Source organism: Notamacropus eugenii, chromosome X (genome assembly GCF_028372415.1).
Source record: "Notamacropus eugenii isolate mMacEug1 chromosome X, mMacEug1.pri_v2, whole genome shotgun sequence".
Lineage (NCBI taxonomy): Eukaryota > Metazoa > Chordata > Mammalia > Diprotodontia > Macropodidae > Notamacropus > Notamacropus eugenii.
The window spans coordinates 76,395,067-76,416,289 of NC_092879.1; the positions used below are offsets into that span (position 1 = coordinate 76,395,067).

The 21,223-nt window shown below is 40.1% G+C and overlaps 1 long non-coding RNA gene across 1 annotated transcript in view; it reads right to left on the reverse strand.

The window, feature by feature from the left end:
• Positions 1 to 21,223, reverse strand: part of LOC140516025 (uncharacterized) — a 76,935-nt gene that overhangs the window by 12,669 nt on the left and 43,043 nt on the right. Inside the window, exon 3 of the long non-coding RNA XR_011971246.1 lies at positions 7,029 to 7,112. This is a non-coding gene — a long non-coding RNA (uncharacterized lncRNA). The remainder of the gene's footprint in view (positions 1 to 7,028; positions 7,113 to 21,223) is intronic.

Consider the following 21,223-nt stretch of genomic DNA (forward strand, 5'->3'; position numbering starts at 1 on the left):
AGTCAGTTAATTTTGATAACATTTATATTTTTGGTTTTTTCCCAGACTTTTAATTTTGCTTTAACATTTCTTTTTGTCTCAGAATCATTTTCTGTTCAGCCTATTCTTATTTTCAGGGAGTTCAGTTCTAGGGTTAGGTTTACCTGTCCTAAGGAATTACTTTTCCTTGCCACTCTTTCCATCCTAGCTTTTCCATTTCACTATCATCTCACAATTTCCATAGAATTCAGTTTTGATTGTTTTGTTGGTGTTTTTTTTAGTTCACATTGTTGTAGCCATTGTATGTATTATTTCCCTGGTTCAGCTTCACTTTGCATCATTTCATGTATCTTCCCATGGTTTGGTATATGTTTGGTGTTTTAGCTTTTTTGGTCACTGTACTCCTCAAAATACAATCTCAGTGTCAAAATGTTGCAGGAAGACTTGTATTTGGATCCTGAACCAGACACTTATTAGCTGTGTGACACTGGGCAAGTCACTCAACCTCCCTGGACCTCAGTTTCCTCATCTGTGAAATTAGGAGGTTGCCTGGATAACTAACTTCTTGGGTTCCTTTCAGTTCTAAATCTATGATACTATTGACCACTGTACCACCTAGAAGCCAATATGACTGGCCTAGATAGCTTTCCAGTGGAATGTAGCCACAAAGATGCAGACTGTTCTATTATCAAGATGGGTATTATGGCTGGCATTATGGGAATTCTTGGAGCAATGATGAGAAGAACACAACTTAAGGCAACAGTAAACAAGAATCTCAACTATCCTTCATAATACTGAAAGAGACCTCCTTGACCACATTCTGCCCTGCCTACTAAATAAGTGGAAGACAAGTAGAACCAACACAGAACCAATGGTTCATACCAACCATCTCATCATTGTGGTTACCAGTGGCCAAAGAAGTTGCTGACCTTGTCCTTCTAATGTTCCTTCACAAGACAGCAAAGTGGTTAAAAGCACCAATGACGATCTTGCTACAACCACCAAAACTATGCTGATGGATGAGTGACTCTCCAGACACTTTTACCATTACATGTATACTAAAATAAAAAATGAAACATAAAAAACTTTACTAATACCAAAGAAACATCCAAGCAATAAAATGAAACAGTAAGCTAATCAAAATTTTGGGAATCAGACCTCTTTTATTCTTAAATTAGAAACAAAATGAAAAAGAAATGATAAAAGGGAAGTTTTGTGAGAAACCTGGGAAGACCTGTATGAATTGGTATAGAGTGAAGTGATCAGAACCAGGAAAGTAGTTTAAACAATTACAATATTTATACCATAAAGAAAAATAATTCTGAAAGACTTGGGAGTTCATCAATGCAATGATTTTAGAGCATGGATGATGAAGCATGACACTCATTTCTTGAGAGAGGTGATGGGACTCAAGAACATGAACTATTGTGATTAACTCTATAACCGATGATACTTCACTTCTTTATGGGCAGGTGATTACATAGATGGTTTGTGACAAGTTAGAATAAGTAAAGCTTTAAGAGTTAAGAATTCAGATCAATGCAATGACTAGTTCCAATTTGTGAATGAGGCATATATTTTTGGATACAGCCAATGCGAGAATTTGTTTTGCTTGACCAGGCATATTTGTTATGAGTTATTTTTTAATTTGGGGTGGGGGAAAGAAAATAAATTCGAGTTGACCAAAACAAAAAAAGTAAAGCTTTAAGTAATTTTCAATCCCAGTCAGAACACTATGGGGTCTGAGTGAGCTCCCCAGCAGTGAAGCTCATTCCCAAGAGCCAGGTGCAAAGGTTTTTTTCACCTGGTCTGCAGTGGTTTACTACATCAGTTACCTGGTGTTGGAAGTGGTGGGTGAAAATAAAGTGCTGAAATGATGATGTAGGAGAGCTGGGATGACAGGAGCATTTTTTGAGATTAGTCACTTTCTTTCACTTGCCATATCCACTGCATATATTTGAATTGAATAGAAGCTCTCCAAGAAAAATAAAATCGCTCCATTAAGCTTCCAGAGGATGCAACTGATGGATGAGATGTTTGTTCAGATTCGTAGATTTCCAGGATTTGAAAACCAGAAGCAACCTTGGTGGTTATGGAGCTCAATTACCTCATTTTGCCCTTGATTCTAAAGTTATTCACCATTCTTGTTAAAAAAAGTGCCTTCAGGTTGGTCATTTTTTTTCTAGGACATTTCCTTCATTCACAAGAATACTCAGCAGTTTTACCAACATCTGACCAAACTGAACCCACTGGCTTTTCTTTTTCAAAAAACTGTGCATCTGGGACTCTTTAAGACGAGCCTGAGACAAAAGCTTCGTTACTGATGAAACATCATTTAGGACCTAAGGAGAATGAACTTATTTAAAATGTTCATATTTCCCATCATCTAGTTTCATTTGAAAAGGGCTGTGGTGCACTGGAATGAAAATTAGGCCTGAGGTTAGTGGACTGGAATCTGAATCCTAGCTTTAGGATCCTGAACAAGTCACTTCCCTGTGTGTTATGTCAGATGATTTTCAAAGTACCTTCTGGCTCTAATCTGTACAATAAAAAGGTTCATTTCCTTGGGTGTAGCTTGTGGGTAGCGATTTCTTTAATGCAGTAGGCAGTTTATCTGAAATGAAAGGTAATACCCAAATTTGAAAGAGTAAGAAAGTACAAGAAAACCCTTGTGAGAAATGAGTTCTAACAGTTGTGAGAGAACCTTCATTTACCAATGAATGTGTAGTATGGATCTGAGTGAATGACAGAGTCATAGGTTAAAGATATGGAAGGATGAGGAAGCTTAGAAAAGGATAAAGAAGCCAACTTGGCAGTCTGGCACTTAAAGACCTTCTCAATCTGGCTCCAGTCTACCTCTCTCAGTTTATTGCTCATTATTCACCTTCACATACTTCACCTTCCCGTTTGCAGGGCTTCCTACATGACGTTCCTTCTCCCACCTGTCCCCCATGCCTACGATGAACTTTCTCCACCTCTCAGAATCCCTATTCCCCTTCAAAGTCCAGCATATATTGGATATGTTGGATGTAGAGCTGAGAAGACTTGGGGTCAAATCCTGCATCTGACACTAGCCATGTGACTTTGGGCAGGTCACTGAAAATTTCTGGGCCTCAGTTTCCTCAAATAAGCCTTATAGCTCTAAATCTACATCCTTTCCTGATTACCATGCACCCCCTGGTTCAGGAAGGTTCCACCTGAAAATACTTTGTATATATTTTGTATTTACTTAACTGCTTGTTGTCCCCACAGATTATAAGTTGCTTGAGGGTAGGGAATATCTCCTTTTTGTCTCTGTATCTTAAGGGCCCAGCATAGTCCCAGGCACTTAATAAATCCTTGCTGATTGATTTCTATGACCTGCACTGTGAGAAGGAGTATCTATATTTGTGAGATTATAGGTTCATTGACATATCCATGGAACATGAAGTACTTCTTCTAAGTGCTTCTTAGGAGCATGACTGAGTCAGTTGAAAATTTCCTCATGTCACAGAGTTGCTATCTTAATTTCTGCAACACCCTGAGGATCACTGGACTTTGCCATCAGACCTGTACCTGAAAGTTCTTATATATATTGTCTCCCCCAATTAGAGTGTGAGCTCTTCTGAGAGTAGAAACTCTTTTGTACTTATGTGCCCCATGCTTGGTACACAGTATCTATCTGTCTATCTGTCTCTTCTTCCTACCTCTCCTTCCCCTCCCTCCTGTAATATGGAGGAGTTATTATTACATAGGAACAAAAAGTTGTGCTTCTGTGACTCTGATGTGGTTCCCTTGAGGGAAAGCCACGTTTATCTACAAGACCCCTCCAGAGATGAAATGTGTGTCAGCAGAGATGGCAGTGGGCAGACAGTAAGAGAGTTCCTGGGTCAAACCTCCACAAAGTGGAAGTAGAAACCCAGGCCTTGCCCTTCACTAGTACTGCTGAGTTTGGAGTATTGGGCAAGTCCCAGGAAAAGGAAAAAATTCTCTAGTGACACCCCCCCTCCCAATGTTTTTTCACTGTTGGAGGGCTTCAGGCCAAAGTTGCTTGATCAGGTAGGGCTCTCTGTTGAGAGAAGAGATGGTTTCACTCTTTATGGGTCTCAGGATGAATTCTTTGCAATTTCTGTTGGTTGAGATAAGACCTGGCCGATAGCCAATGTTTTGTTAGCCTCAATGCTTTCATGGGAGCTCAGGGCCATTTTGCCTTCTCTATAGAGGCCTAGACATGAGCCTAATTATGATGTTTTCAGAGAAAATTCGAGGTGGAAGTATGAAAAAGAAAGAATTGTGTGACATATCCTCAAAATGGAACCTGGTCCATGTAAAAATCCAAAGCTTCTTTTCTAAGGCCATGGTTTACCATTATTATCCTACATTTGCTATTATAAACTCTGCTTTATAATTAAAGAAAGTAATCTGAAATTATTTCCATTTCACAACGAGGTAGTCAGAGGTTCAGGATGTCAAATCATGGATGGTAAGTTCCAAATACATTTTAGTACTTCCTGTCACCTGTTTTGGTCAATGCTGTTTTCAGACACTGACTTGGCAGCCCTTTTGCTTGATCTAACAAATCACAGAATTCCTAACATCTCTTGTAGACCTTGCAGGGCTGGAAATGAATGACCCTTTTTCTGACTTGGTTTTTCTGTAAATCTGAAATGTTTCTGATTGGATTTATCATAGCACAGAAATATGGGGCCTTCTTGAGTTTAAAGTGTTTACAAGGAGAACCTCTACCACTGGATTTGATTATCTCATTGACAGGAGTCACTATCTCCCTGCATAGGGATGGATTTACTTATAGGCACATACGTAATTCATTTCCAAAATTGAATTATCTGCCTAGGGAGATTGTGTGTTTTGATTGTGTAACAGTCCTTCTGAAACTGCTTTAAACTTGATAAAAGCCAGATGGAAAGCGGAAACGGTCCATTTCATGACTCTTTAAACGGTTAAGTTTGTTAACCCTCGTACTTCGCATTTTTTGAAGTTCAGTGGTAGTGTGGAAACAATTTGTTGGTGAGTTTTCAGTATGCAAAATAGCTAGTGAGTTCTTCCACTGATCTGTAGCTATTGCCTCTAGCTACAAACAAATCCTTTCACATGAGGGAAAAATGCTGACAAGTGAGATGTTTTACCTTGAGAGTTTATTTAAGAAGAATCTTTAAGAGATCTCTGCTGTGGCACCATGTAAATGCTCATCTCTTGCTACACATTTTCCTCATGATAATAGCTGAGTTTATAAAATGCCTGCCAGTTTACAAAGCACTTAAGAAACATAATCTCACTCAATCCTCACAATCCCTGTGGGACAGGAAGAACTAAAGTTATTGGTGCCATTTTAAGGCTGAAGAAACTGAGGTTCCAAGATGCTAAGTGACTCACTCAAAGGTAAGTGTGCTCTAAGTGGTAGAGCAGGGGCTCCAACTGAGGTTCTCTGATTCCACGATCTGAGCTCATTCCATAGCACCTTGCAGGTCTGTGCTGCATAATGCTCTGGACTAAGTCCTGATCCTTGGGATCTTAGAATGCATGCTGCAAAGGAAATCAAGTCCCCCAAAAGTGAATGGCTTTGCCTAAGGTCTCCTAGTGCCTAAAGAAGGTATATTTCAAACACATTTTTAATAAAAAATAAAAGATGGTCACTTAAAGATATTCACCAGAGTCCTGGAGGATCTACAAAATGAAGAGGACATTCTATTGTTGGGAAAGTCCTCTGGATGATACCGTGCTGATTATGTTAAGCCCAAGAACACCACAGGGCCTCCTTAATGATATTCATGGTCATCCAAAATATACTGGCTTAGCCATACACTCTGAAAAAAATAAATCGATAAAAAAATTGCAAAGTGAATGGATTTCTCAAGCCCCCTAATCTTCCAAATTCCTCAACTTCCTTCAATTCCATAACTTACTTCTCCACTAATAGGCATTTGTCACTCACGACCACTCACAAGTATTCCACTTTTCCATTTAGAAAACCTCTGACATTTCTATCTGACCATACTCTCCTACCATTCCTCTACTCCCAATGCTTCATCCTTCCTAAACCTGTTTATAATCATTCTCAAGACCTCCAAGTCCTCTACCCTAGAGTTTTTTTCTCAGGCTGTTACTCTTCTGACTACACTTTCTTCTTCCAATCTCAACTAATTAGTTACCAGTTTCAATACTACACTGTCCTGTTGGTGCAATTTTGAGGCAAACATAAAAGAAAAATAAAAGAAGACAAAACAGACCTTCTTGAGGCCACCCATAGTAAAAATGGATCAGCATAAGGGATTGTCTAAGCCCTATTTCTTCTCTGATTAGGAAAATCAAAAAATAGATTAATAAAAGAGAAAGTAAAATAATCATTTAGTTAATAGAGGAAATTGAGAGCTGTATTTTTTAAACCAGCAAAAATAGATAAATCATTGTTAGATAATTTGAAAAAGAGAAAGAAGAAAACCAAGTTACCAGTACAAGAATTAAAAAGGAGAATTCATAACAAATGAAGAAAAAAATAAAGGAAGCTTTGGAAGCTATGTTGTTTAACTATATGCCAAAAGAACCAATAACTTAAATGAAACTGATGAAGATTTATAAAAATACAGTGTCCAATTTAACAGAACAAGAAATATTGAATCTGAATAGCCCAATCAAAATTAGACAATCCTGGAATGAATTTCCCCCCTCCCAAAAAAAACCCTGCCCCTCTGGACTACATGGTGACTACTACTAGGTGAATTCTTTTAAGCATTTGAGGAGCAATTAATTCTAATATTGCATAATCTATTTGCAAAAATGGGAAGAAATGGATCTTACTAAATACTTTCATGGATACAAATATTGTTAACATCTAAATCAGGGAAAGTCAAAGGGAGATAAAACTATAAACCAATATCCTTAATGAATATCTACATAAAAATTTTAGACAAAATATTAGCAAGAAAGTTATAGCAACATATAAAAAATATCATACATGATGATTAGGTTGGATTGATACCAAGAATGTAGGATTGGTTTGGTATTAGGAAAACTATCCATAGGTTAGAGTTAGGTGGAACAGGTTCACTTACCTTGGTGGTGTACTTTCCAAGGATGTACACATTGACAATGAGGTTGATGCACACATTGCCAGAGATAGCTCAGTGTTTGGGAGGCTACAAAGAAAAGTTTGGGAGAGAAGAGGTATTAGACTGACTACCAAACTGAAAGTCTACAGAGCTGTTGTGCTGACCTCACTGTTGGATACCTGTGAAACATGGACAGTCTACCAGCGCCATGCCAGGAAACTGAATCGCTTCCATTTGAACAGTCTTAGGAAGATTCTGAAGATCACCTGGCAGGATAAAGTACCAGACACTGAGGTCCTTCCTCGAACTAAACTGCCAAGCATTCAAACTATGCTTCAGAGAGCGCAACTCTGATAGGCTGGTCACATTATTTGAATGCAAGATGTACACTTGCCAAAAAGATTATTTTATGAAGAACTCGCATGGGGCAGGTGATCACATGGTGGTCAGAAGAAGAGATACAAGGACGCTCTCAAGATCTCTCTCAAAAACTTTGGATTTGATTGTGTGCCATGGGAGACACCAGCACAGGACCACTTAGCATGGCATGCCCACATCAAAAAGGGTGCTGTGCTTTATGAGCAAAGCAGAATTGAGACTGCGCAAAGGAGATGTAGGATGTGCAAATTTGGAGTACCACCCCAAATATTCACACAGACTATCTTGTGCCCAATCTGTGGTAGAGCATTCCGAGCTTGTATTGGTTTGATCAGCCACAGTCATACACATTGAAACTTCACTTTATCATGGTGATGTCATTTTGGTCCTCTTTGAGAGTGAAGGACAGCAAACACCACCAGGAAAACTATCAACATAATAAACCATATTATTAAGAAGAACAACACAGATCTTATGATTATATCAAGAGATGCAAAAAAAAAGCTCTTAAAAATACAACCCTTATTTCTATTGAAAATATTAAAAGGCAGTGGAATGAAGGAGCTGGCATGATACATAATGGGAATAACCTTGAGACCATGATCACCACTGCTATTCTATATGCTGCTAGAAATGCTAACTATAGCATTAAGATAAGAAAAAGACTTTGGGGGACTAAGCAGAGGGAAAGAAGTAACAAAATTATTACTTTTTGAAGATAATATGATGGTTTACTTAGAAAACACCAGAGAGCTAACTAAAAAAATGAATTGAGGCAATTAATCCAGAAAAATTGCAGGATATAAAATAAATCTACACAAATCATAGGCATTTCTGTATATTAACAACAAAATCCTTAAGGAGGAGAAAGAAAAATTCAATTTAAAATAACTGAAGAATATATAAAATACTTGAGAACAAATATATACACAAGAACTATATAAATACAACTGCAAAACACTCCACAGAAATAAAGACTGAAATGAGTGCAGAAATATTAATTGTTCACAGGCAGTCTGAGTCAAAATAATAAAAAGGACAATACCTGATTTAATTTACTTATTCAGTGCCATATTCATGTATGTGTTCATCCTTCGTTGCCAAAGGAGACCACGCCATCAGAGAAATGATGACATGACCTGCACTTGACTTTGTTTTGAGTGAGGGAGAGTTGTGCAGGTCACCAGCCTCACTTCTCCTCCAGAGCCATCTGAATCCAGTGACCAGATATTCATCAGGATGACTGGGGATGGCCCAGGATGAGGCAATTGGGGTTAAGTGACTTGTCCAAGGTCACACAGTTAGTGAGTGTCAAGTGTCTGAGGTGAGATTTGAACTCAGGTCCTCCTGACTCCTGGACTGGTGCTCTATCCACTGCACCACCTAGCTGCCCCCAGTGCCATATTAACCAAACTAATGAAGAATTACTGTGTATAAGCTAGAAAGAAATGACAAAAATGCAGCTGGAGAAACAAAAGATCAAGAATCTCAAGAGAAATAATAAAAAAGTGGAAAAGAAGATGAAATAGCAGTACAGGATCTCAAACTATACTACTACAAAGTAGTACTCATCAAAATGATTTGGTACTGGTTAAGAAAGAGAGATGTCTGTCAGTGAATCAGATCAGGTTCATAACATACACAGGAACTTCAGCTACTGGGGAAACACTGTTGAACAAAAACTGCTAAGAAAATGGAAACTAGTCTGCATAAAATGAGTTTAGCCTTACTTCACAATATATACCAAGATGTTCCAAACATATACCTCACTTAAACATAAAAGGTGACATCATAAAAAATTAGAGAAACAAGGAAGAATTTCTTTTTTTGAATCTAAGGATAGGGGGAAAGTTCATGATCAAATGTTACATGGATTTTTGTCTCTAATGGGTTATGGGATATTTGATGGGGGGGAGGAAACAATGGGTTGGAGGTGGGCTGGGGCAAATGTCCCATGAAAGCAAACACTGTGCCTTTGATTTTGTCTATGATGATTTAGAAATTATGATATTATATATGAAAAAAGATCTCATTTTCAAGATATATAAGGAACTGATTCACATTTATAGGCCCAAGAGCCATTCCCCAATTAATAAATGATCAAAGGGTATGAACAAGCAGTTTTCAAAGAAAAGATATCCAAAGTTATCAACAAGCATATGAAAAAATAATCACTAATAATTAGAGAAATGAAAATTAAAGCAACTATGAAGCTTTACTTCACATCTATTACACTGGCATTCCAAGCTCATATTGGTCTGATCAGCTACAGTTGGACACATTGAAACTTGACTTTATCATGGTAATGTCATTTTGGTCCTCTTTGAGAATGAAGAACAATCAATTAGACTGGCAAAGATGATAGGAAAAGGAAATTAGTAAATGTTGGAGGGGCCACAGAGGCCATGTACACTAAACTACTGGTGGAGATGTGAACTGGTCCAGAGCCATTCTGGAAAACAATTTGGAACTATGTTTACTGGGCACCCAGATTGGGAAATATTTGCACTCAGTGAAGTACACTGGATCTCTGATTAAGAGCTGGAAGGGACTTCAGAGCCCATGGCCCCATTTGGAAGAGATGTTAAGTGACTTGCCCAGGGCCCCTCAATAGATATGCTTGACTCCAATGCTTTCCAGTATGCCATGTTGCTTCTATAATGAATGAAATGGATGATTATTCTGCAATCCAAAAGGATAGCTATGAATACAAAGAAACTTGGGAAGATATAGTAGACTAGGATTAAGAGTCAGAAGCTTGGGGGTTCAAATCCTACTACCTTGGATAAATCATTTAATCTCTCCGGACCTCAGTCCTCAGTTGTAAAATGAAAGTGTTGACCCATCTGACCTCTGAGCTTCCTTCAAGTTCGAAATCTATTATTTTATAACTTGTATGAACTGATACAAATTCATCAGAACATAAGAAACAATTTACATAATGACTGAAATAATATAAATTAAACAACACTGAAAGATCTGAGGGCTCCAGTCAGATCCTACATCTTGGTGGCTCCAAGTAGAGAATGAGTCCAGGTTGTTGACTTACTATGCTGGCCTGTCCTTTGTTGCATTGGAGGGCTGGGCAAAAGAGTGAGGTGGGGAGGGGAAGGAACAAGTCAGTGCGAAGTGACAGTGGCAAAAATAAAGCTAAGACCATCCACTGAACTTCTTAAAAGAGACCCACCACAATGGATGGTCTCAGAGAAAACATCACCATAGGGACAGACTTGAATATGGAGAGGGCTCATCTGTTTCAAGGAGGTCCTACCTGTACCAACGGTTGTTGTGTGACTCTAAGGGAGAACAAATAATGGACTTTTTTGCCCCCACCCTACTCCAAGGGAGACTTCCATTCCTGCCAGGAGAGGAAGCAGGAGGTTGGAGCTGGAGGCCACTACTCTGCCTTCCTCAGAGAGGAAGGTACCAGGCTAGAAGAAGGAGCCACATGTGGCCGTCTAAGTCCTTCAGTGTGGCCTTTTGACTGAGTCCAAGTTTTATGGAACAAATCTTTTTATTTAGGGGATTTGTTCTGTGAAGTTTGGATTTGGTCAAAGGGCCACACTGAAGGCCCTAGAGGGCCACATGTGGCCTTGAGGCTGCAAGTGTCCCACCCCTGAGCTAGCATATCTATTTGTCCCCTTAAATATTATTAGTTTAGGGGATTTGAATGGGTTCAAGATAACTTCTGACTATTTTGTCTCATTAGTTTTGGGGGAGAAGGAGGATCCCCAGCTTGACCCAATTTCACAATGAATAATAACAAAGAAAACCCATTTATCCAAAGTAGTAGCAAAAGAGAAATCAGAGAAGATACATGTAGGAAGATGCATACCAGACAATATAGTATGAAGGAACTTTCTCATTGGGAATGGGAACCAACAGAGTCCTGGATCTCACCCAAAGGGACGTTCCCCCCAAATCTCTAGTGCAGCAAACTGGGAATAGAGACATGGCTAGAGACTGTCAGTCCCTCTCATGTCTTTCCAGAGTCTTTTCCTTCAGCAGGGGTTGACGTGAGGTTGGCCTTCTCCATCATCTCCCTCGAAGACAGAAGTACTGAAATAATTTGCTGCTTGAAAAGTCCTGAAGGGGCCCAGCAAAGGCTGGAGCTCTCCCTCTTTTTCATGCCAACTCTGCTCCACCCCTCAAAAAGGGCAGGGCCTTCATTTAGACCCTTAAGGAGAGAATCTCATACCAATTAGCTTTGGGATGGGGTTACGCTACTTAAAGTCATTAAGGAAATTGGTACATGCTCACATAAATCTCACAGGCCTGCTTCCAGTCAGCCCATCCCCACCACTGCTGTTGCGTAGTCATTGAGTTGTGTTCAAATCTTTGTGACTCATTTGGGGTTTCCTTGCAGTGATGCTGGAATGGTTTGCCATTTCTTTCTCTTTTTTTTACAGATGAGGAAGTAAGGCAAACAGGGTGAAGTGACTCGATCAGGGTCACGTAGCTAGTGTCTGAGACCAGATTTGAACTCGGGAAGGGGAGTCTTTCTGACTCTAGGCCTGTACCACCTAGCTGCACCATCCTTGTCAAGCTAAGAGCCAAATTTGGAATTAGAATTGCTCCAATTCCTCCTTCAAGGACCATCTCTATGCCTGACAGATTCTCACATTCCAAGATCATTCACCATTCAGGTTGCTCTCCAGCTTACCATAACTTAGGATTCTAGGTGAAGAGCTAGAAGGGATGCCACAGATCATGTGCTAAACCTTATTTTCGAGCAGATAGTCATTGGGAATCATCTTTTTCTTTCAGCTTGAATATTTTGGGGATGCATTATGGGAAAGAATTCCTTTCTTAGGAGAAAGAATGCTGGATTTGGAGTCAAAGGAACTAGATTCTATTCCCTGCTCTACCACTCACTCATTACTTATACAGTCTTGAGCAAGTCTCCAACCTCTCTGGGCCTCAGTTTCCTCATCTGTAAAATAAAGAGGCTAGGCTAAATGACTATGTCTTACATTTTATAATCTTACTAGATTATCAGGCTGGGATGGCAGTAGCTACCAAGTCCAACTTTAACATTTTACATTTGAGGAAAATGAGACTGAGGGGTTAGGTTATTTACCCAGAGTCACGTAGCTACTAAGTGTACAACATAGGATTTGAGCTCAACTCTTCCTGACTCCCAGCCCTATGAACTTCCCACTGACTTAGCCCATAGGGACTAGGCACTTTTAGTGACTGGTGACTTCTCTTTCAAAGCTCCCAACTTCTTCCTCCCTGAATTCAATCTCTAACCTTCTTCACAATTTCAAAACCATCTATCCATATCTTCTTCAGAATTCTTTCTTCAGCTCCTACTCAGGGCTATAGGGAACACTTGATTAATCACCAAGAGCACCAACTTTATTCTGTCAAAACAACACAGGCTCCCTACTTTGTGGAAAAGAATCTGGTTACTCCTTAAAATGCATTTTTTAAAAATTTATTTATTTTTAGTTTTCAACATTCATTTCCACAAGATTTTGAGTTCCAAATTTTCTCCCCATCTCTCCCCTTCCCCCACCCCAAGACACCATGCATTCTGATTACCCCTTCCCCCAATCTACCTTGCCTTCTATCACACCCCTGCCTTCCCTTATCCCCATCTTCTCTCTTTTCTTGTAGGGAAAGATAGATTTCCATACCCCATTACCTGTATTTCTTATTTCCAGGTTGCATGCAAAAACAATTCTCAACCTTCGTTCCTAAAACTTTGAGTTCCAACTTCTCTCCCTTCCTCCCTCCCCACTCATCCCCACTGAAAAGGCAAGTAATTCCTTATAGGCTATATGTGTGTAGTTATGCAAAAGACTTCCATAATAGTCACGTTGAAAAGACTATTTACTTCCATCCTATCCTGCCCCCCATTCATTCTATTCTCTCTTTTGACCTTGTCCCTCCCCAAAAGTGTTTACTTTTAATTACTCCCTCCCATTTGCCCTCCTTTCTATCATTTCTCCCACACTCCACTTATCCCCTTCTCCTCTACTTTCCTGTAGTGTAAGATAGATTTTCATATCAAATTGAGTGTGCATGTTATTCCCTCCTTAAGATAAATATGATGTAAGCTTCACTTTTTCCCTCCCACCTCTTCTCTTTCCCCCTCCATTGAAAAAGCTTTTTCTTGCCTCTTTTATGAGAGATAATTTGCCCCATTCCATTTCTCCCTTTTCTCCTTCCAATATATTCCTCTCTTCCCCCTTAATTTTATTTTTTAGGTATCATCCCTTCCTATTCAACTCACCTTGTGCCCTCTGTCTATATGAATATAATCTCTCCAACTACCCAAATACTGAGAAAAGTCTCAAGAGTTACAAATATTATCTTTCCATGTAGGAACGTGAACAGTTCAACTTTAGTAAGTCCCTCATGATTTCTCTTTCCTGTTTACCTTTTCATGCTTCTCCTGATTCTTGCGTTTGAAAGTCAAATTTTCTATTCAGCTTTTGTCTTTTCATCAAAATTGCTTGAAAGTCCTCTATTTCAGTCAATGACCATTTTTTCCCCTTAAGTATTATACTCAGTTTTGCTGGGCAGGTGATTCTTGGTTTTAATTCTAGTTCCTTTGACTTCTGGAATATCATATACCAAACCCTTCGATCCCTTAATGTAGAAGCTACTAGATCTTGTGTTATCCTGATTGCATTTCCACAATACTTGAATTGTTTCTTTCTGGCTGCTTGCAATATTTTCTCCTTGACCTGGGAACTCTGGAATTTGGCTACAATATTCCTAGGATTTTTTTCTTTTTGGATTTTTTTCAGGAGGTGATTGGTGGATTCTTTCAATATTGATTTTGCCCTCTGTTTCTAGAATATCAGGGCAGTTTTCCTTGACAATTTCATGAAAGATGATGTCTAGGCTCTCTTTTTCATCATGGCTTTCAGGTAGTCCCATAATTAAATTGTCTCTCCTGGATCTATTTTCCAGGTCAGTTGTTTTTCCAATGAGATATTTCACACTGTATTCAATTTTTTCATTCTTTTGGTTTTGTTTTGTAATTTCTTGGTTTCTCATAAAGTCATTAGCTTCCATCTGCTCCATTCTAATTTTTAAAGAACTATTTTCTTCAGTGAGCTTTTGAACCTCCTTTTCCATTTGACTAATTCAGATTTTTAAAGCATTCTTCTCCTCATTGGCTTTTTGGACCTCTTTTGCCTATTAAGTTAGCCTATTTTTAAATGTGTTATTTTCTTCAGCATTTTTTAGGTCTCCTTTAGCAAACTGTTGACTTGCTTTTCATGATTTTCTTGCATTGCCCTCATTTCTCTTCTCAATTTTTCCTCCACCTCTCTTATTTGATTTTCAAAATCTTTTTTGAGCTCTTCCATGGCCTGAGATCATCGCATATTTATTTTGAAGGTTTGGGATGCAGAAACCTTGACTTTGATGTCTTCCTCTGCCAGGCCTAGAGGCCTGAGGGCTACCCGAGTCTTCCCTTACCTCTATCGGAGGTCTTCGGTTGGCCAAACCGGATGCTCGTATGAGAGAAAGGACGTTCCAGAGTTGAACAAGGGTTGAGCTTTATTTCAGGGTCTAGTTACAAGTGCAGGGGAATTCTTCCTTAGGAGGGAGCGAAGAATCTCCCAAGGAGGCAAAGATCTTACAATAAGAGATTGGAAGTAGAAGTGTAAGTGGGGAGAGAGTGGGAGGGGAGAGAAGAGAGAGGAAAAGCGGAGCCTTGTGTCCTGTCCGCTCCGCGTCCCTCCGCCCAAGAGAGCTTTCAGGCTTTCCTGATCCTACTTAAACTCTCCAGCAGCATAGTTTGCATCTGAATACTGTGCTGTTAGATAACAATAGTGTCCCCAGATCCGGGACAATCTCAAGGGCGGGGAGAGCTCTCTCCCATCACGTTTCTCACGGGAAGAGGTGGAAATACACAAGATAGCTCAGTTCACCTCGATTCCCAGTCGTTTCCTGGGGGGGCCTCGTGAGAACTCTAAGATTTAGAAGTTCCCACCTTTACCCGCCCGAGACTGTCCACCTGGAATTGAGCTTCCATCCCCAGCATCTCCCCCTTTTTGTTTTGCGCTGTGCGCACATGGCTCTAGAGCAAACAGTGGCTGGAGGCTGAGTGGATTAGGAAGGCCTTTAGCATATGAGTACCCCACAACAAGACTTCATTTACACAGAAATCTGCAGCTAGCACAACTGACAAAGAGAGGCATCAAATAAAACAAAGATGAAGCTAAATGGCTGAGTTACAACAAGAGAAAGGGCAATCACTAATTCCAAAGCATATTCTAAGAGAAGCAGCTAGTGCTGGCGCCTTACACATCACCACCCCCTCAGTCATGCAAATGGATCTCAACGGCCAAGCCTGAATGGCCAAGCCTGTGGTATTCAGGTGAAAAGTTGGTCATCTCCCGAAAAGTTGGTCACCCCTTCCCCCCCCCAATGTCCTGGGTTTGTGATATCAAAGTCCTCCTTCAGGGGCTGGAAAGAGATGCCTAGATGGAGTGGTCAGCAATGTTGGGATGAGTGCTGCTTCCTCTCTGGGCAGCAGGGTTAAAGCTGTCATCAGCAGACTCAGGTGGTGCATGATCCTTCTCCGGGGTCTCCGGGCTCTCTGCCTCCTGCGTCTCCGCCGTCTCCGACATCGGTTTCCACCGACGGATCCTTCTAATGGGAATCCACGCATTCCCTTTTCCTGTGGAGACACAAACATACCCTGGACCCCATATTAGTATCTTATACGGACCTTTCCATTTCCCTGAGGCCATATCCTTTACCATGGCCCATGTGTCCTTATTTCCAGCCTGGGTATTACTTTCCTTGCGGGGTTGTCTTGGAATAGTCACAAAATGTCTCATAGCTGGAGTAGTATGTGAGTTTTTTGAGATATGCAAAAAATTGTGTGTATACACAGCTGTATCAAGCTCTGATTGTGTTAGGCGACCTCTTAATCTCCCCCTTTTTTGTTTAGCGAGAATCGCCTTTAAGGTGAGATTGGCCCTTTCCACTATGGCCTGGCCTTGTGGATTGTAGGGGATTCCTGTAACATGTCGAATCCCTAGATCGCGGAGGAAGTGTGTAAGGGTTTGAGAAGTATAGGCAGGACTGTTATCTGTCTTTATTTCTAAGGGTAAACCTGAAACAGAAAAACAGTGCCAAAGATGTTGAATTACTTTAGCACTTGATTCACCTGGCTGTAAAGTCACCATAAGGAATCCGGACCATGTGTCAACTGTCACATGTATGCACTGGCCCTTAAGATGGGTGACATCCATTTGCCAAATTTCATTGGGTGCCAAGCCACGAGGATTGACACCCTGGTCTAGAGATGGGTGGAATGGGATACATTGGAGACAGCTCTTAACAATTTTTCTGGCCTGTTCTTGAGTTATCCCATATAATTTGCAGAGGGCTTCTGTGGCTAGGTGGAACCTATCATGAGCCTTTTTGTTCTTCCTCATCTGAAAGGATGGAGGAAATACCTGTTCACCAAAAAAGTAACCTTCTGTAGTCTAATTTTTTCCCCATTTTTGGGCATTTTCCCAGCCTGTTACTTGACTTTTGAGTCTTTTGTCAAGTGGAGGGCATACTCTAGGGACCTGTAAGTTCTCAGTTCCTCCAAGGTGGCACAATCAAGGCAGAGGAGTTTACTCCTCTCCTGGCCTGTGCTCTAGTCTGAGGGCAACCACAAGCTTTTCTGCCCAGGATCTTCAAGTAGGGTTGCCTCTCCACAACTGCCTCCAGCTCCACCAAACCAATGCTCCTCCTCACCCCAGGACTGCCACTCAGGGCTGAGACACAGATCAGCTGCTTGATTCCCCCTCCAGGGGCTTTAGACTGAGGGCTCCTAAAATCAACGCTGCTGCCTTAGTGACCTGCTGCCACCACTGTGCTGGGGCCAGGGCCAGACCATTCCCTTCTCACCCAGGTGAAAGGGCTTTCTCATTGACCTTTGAAGCTGTCTTTAGCACTTTTGTGTTGAGGAATCTGGGAACAGAAGCTGCTGCCAGAGATTCCGTGCCCTGAAGCTTGCTCCAGTCTTGTCCCTGCTGTGCTGCATGGCCAAGGCTAGGCTGCACTCTGTTCCAAGCCTGGTGTGATAGACCTTTCCTGTCAGCCTTCCAGGTTGTCTTGGGCTGGAAATCTCTTTCACTCTGTTGTTTTGTGGCTTCTGCTGCTCTAGAATTTGTTTACAGTCATTTTTTAAAAGTATTTTATGGGCTTTGGGTGGAGACCTAAAGTAGGTGTGTCTTTCTACTCTGCTATCTTGATTCTGCCCCTTAATATGAATTTTGTTAAACATATAATATAGCCAATAGCCTTCCCAAAATGAAGTTTCTAGAACTAAACAGAATATTCCAAACATGGTCTGACCAAGGCATAGTCAGACTCACTTTAGTCTTTTTCCTACAATTGAAAATCACCTGCCATTTGTTGGCAGCCAAATCCTACTCAAGTTCCAATCCAAGAAAACAGTTACAGTCCATGGAACCTCCCCCTGCCCAGTGCCTTTTCAAGTGCCTACATTTTGTTGCTTCTGTTTATCTCTGTGAGGGTGCAGTCCAAGCCACTCAATGCACTCAAGCCTTTTACCTTAACTATGTGAGTAAATTGATTCTCAACTGATAATATTGGGGAAAAGCATCACAGTGGGGGCTCAAGCTGATGGCATTAGAGAATTACCTTTGACCTTTGGGGATTAGTCCTAAAACCCTGAGGAGGAGGAAGTAAAGCCAAGATTTAAGAACTCACCTCATCTGTGGGAATGGGAATTGAGATAAGAAGGTCTCAGGGTCTGCATAGGCTAAATCCCTATTATACTTTATCTAGAGAGGCAACTTGGCATTCAAACCCTGCCTCTAATGCAGGACTGCAGGAAAATCACTTAACTTCTCAGTGCTCTAAGTGACTCAGACTATAAAATGCAGAACATTTATTGATCTGTGCTGACACTCTACATGTACTAACAAAAATAAAAATTAAAACAAAATTCATCTTACTCAACTCAATCTAACATTCTCTTGAGCTCATGGTATCTCTTTGGAGCCTGATTCTTGACACAGAATGTGTTAGCATTCCCCACTCCAACTTCCAACTTTGAGGATTTTTTTGTAATTTTTGGTAAGTATGACAATCTAATGCCTTTATCCAAAATCACTGATTAAAAAGCCAAACACAGATCTCTGGGATGCCCTACTGGAAATTAACCTATGCAGAACTCATTAAAAAAACTAGATTTTGTTTTTTACAAAAACATTAGATGACCTCTGAGCTCCCTTCTAATAAGGAGCTTATGGTCTAAAAGAGAAGACAAGACATAAAAAGAAACTGGAAAATGCTGGAGGAAGGGGAGAACAGATGGAGAAAGAAGTTCAGAGAGTCTGGAGTAGAGCTAGACAGTCTGGTCTAAGAACTTTCTTAAAATGGAGGATCTGCAAGAATGACTCGAGAGGTTGGTGAAGAGGCGTAAAGTGATCTTCCATGGAAAAAAGACTTTCATTAACAAGCATTTACTAGTAGTAGTGTTAGGCCCTGGGAATATCACAAAAATGAAACAATCTCTGACTCCAAAGAGTTTTTAATCTACTAGGAGAGACATGTACATTTAGCAGGTACCACAGAGCTACTCTCCCCATACCCACCTGCACTGGCAGGTTGAGTCCCCAAAGCAAGACTGCTACATCTTTCCTCAACTCTAGGAGTCACCTCAAGAGGTTGAAGGGTATCTTTCTAATGCTACAACTTATAATCTGCCATGTGTTTTCCCTGTGATTATCAACTGCTATCAATTAGCCAGCCAAGCTTAATTAGCTGTTAGAAGTGAGTATTTACTGTGGTGGTATAGTTGTTACAAAACATCACATACCACCCCCTCCCCCAAATCTGTGATACACTTTCTTTTTTTTTTTTTTTTCCATTCTGAACTCTTTTTTTTTTATTTTGTAATGTTTAACAATCACTGCCATACAATTGTGATTTTATCCCCCCCATTTACACCCCACTCCCCCACTCCCTCCCCACGACTGCATACAATTCTGTATAGATTCTACATATACTTTCCTATTGAGTATATTTTCACTATAGTCATGCTATGTAGTCAGACTAAGATAAATGAAAGAAATCGTATAACAAATCAGAACATGATACACAAACACATACACATACACAAACATGATCTGCTACAATATGTGAGTGACTTCCATATTTCTCTCTCTGAGTGTGGCAGGCATTTTGCCTTGAGATCCTCCATTGGGATTTTTTTTTTTTTTTTTTGGTAAGAAGTTCTTGTGTTATTACAAAAATCTAAGTCTACCAGAAAAAACTCTCACACACTGTGGTTGTTGCTGTGCATAAAGTTCTCCTGGTTCTGCTCCTTTCACTCAGCATCAGGTCATATAAGTCCTTCCAGGCCTCTCTGAAGTCTTCTTGTTCATCATTTCTTATGGCACAATAGTACTCCATTACATTCATATACCATAATTTATTCAGCCATTCCCCAATTGATGGACATCCCCTTGACTTCCAGTTTTTGGCAACTACATAGAGTGCTGCTATAAATATTTTTGTACATGTGGGACCCTTTCCCATTTTTATGATCTCTTGGGGATATAGTCCTAGTAGCGATATTGCTGGGTCAAAGGGTATGCACATTTTTGTAGCCCTTTGGGCATAGTTCCAAATTGCTCTCCAGAATGGTTGGATGCGCTCGCAGCTCCACCAACAATGAATTAGTGTTCCAACTTTCCCACATCCTCTCCAGCATTTATCATTTTCTTGTTCTGTCATGTTTGCCAATCTTATAGGTGTGATGTGGTACCTCAGAGTTGTTTTGATTTGCATCTCTCTAACCAATAGTGATTTAGAGCATTTTTTCATATGATTATAGATAGCTTTAATTTCTTCCTCTGAAAATTGCCTGTTCATATCCTTTGACCATTTATCAATTGGGGAATGACTTGTATGACTGTACATTTGGATCAGTTCTCTATATATTCTAGAAATGAGGCCTTTATCCCCGAGCTTAGCTGTAAAAATTCTTTCCCAATTTACTACATCCCTCCGGATTTTGGTTGCATTGGGTTTGGTAGTGCAAAAACTTCTCAGTTTAATGTAATCAAAGTTATCCATTTTGCATTTCATAATGCATTCTATCTCTCCTTTAGTAAAGAATTCTTCCCTTCTCCATAGATCTGATAAATACACTATTCCTTGCTTCTCCAGTTTATTCATGGTATCAATCTTTATACCTAAATCATGTACCCATTTGGACTTTATTCTTGTGTACGGTGTCAGGTATGGGTCTATGCCTAATTTCCGCCACACTGTTATCCAGTTTTCCCAGCAATTTTTGTCAAACAATGAGTTCTTATCCCAGAAGCTGGGGTCCTTGGGTTTATCAAACAGAAGGTTGCTATATTCCTTGCCTACTGCATCTTGAGTGCCAAGTCTATTCCACTTGTCTACCTCTCTGTTTCTTAGCCAATACCAAGTGGTTTTGATAATTGCTGCTTTATAGTACAGTTTGAGGTCTGGTAGCGCTAGGCCACCTTCTCAAGCATTTCTTTTCATTAGTCCCTTTGATATTCTGGACCTTTTGTTTTTCCAAATGAATTTTGATATTATTTTGTCCAGCTCTAGAAAATAATTGTCTGATAGTTTAATTGGTATGGCACTAAATAAGTATATTAATTTGGGTAGAATTGTCATTTTTATTATATTAGCACGGCCTACCCATGAGCAACTAATGTTTTTCCACTTACTTAAATCTGACTTTATTTGTGCAAAAAGTGTCTTGTAATTGTGTTCATATAATCCCTGGGTTTGTTTTGGCAGGTAGACTCCTAAGTATTTTATACTGTCTACCCTAA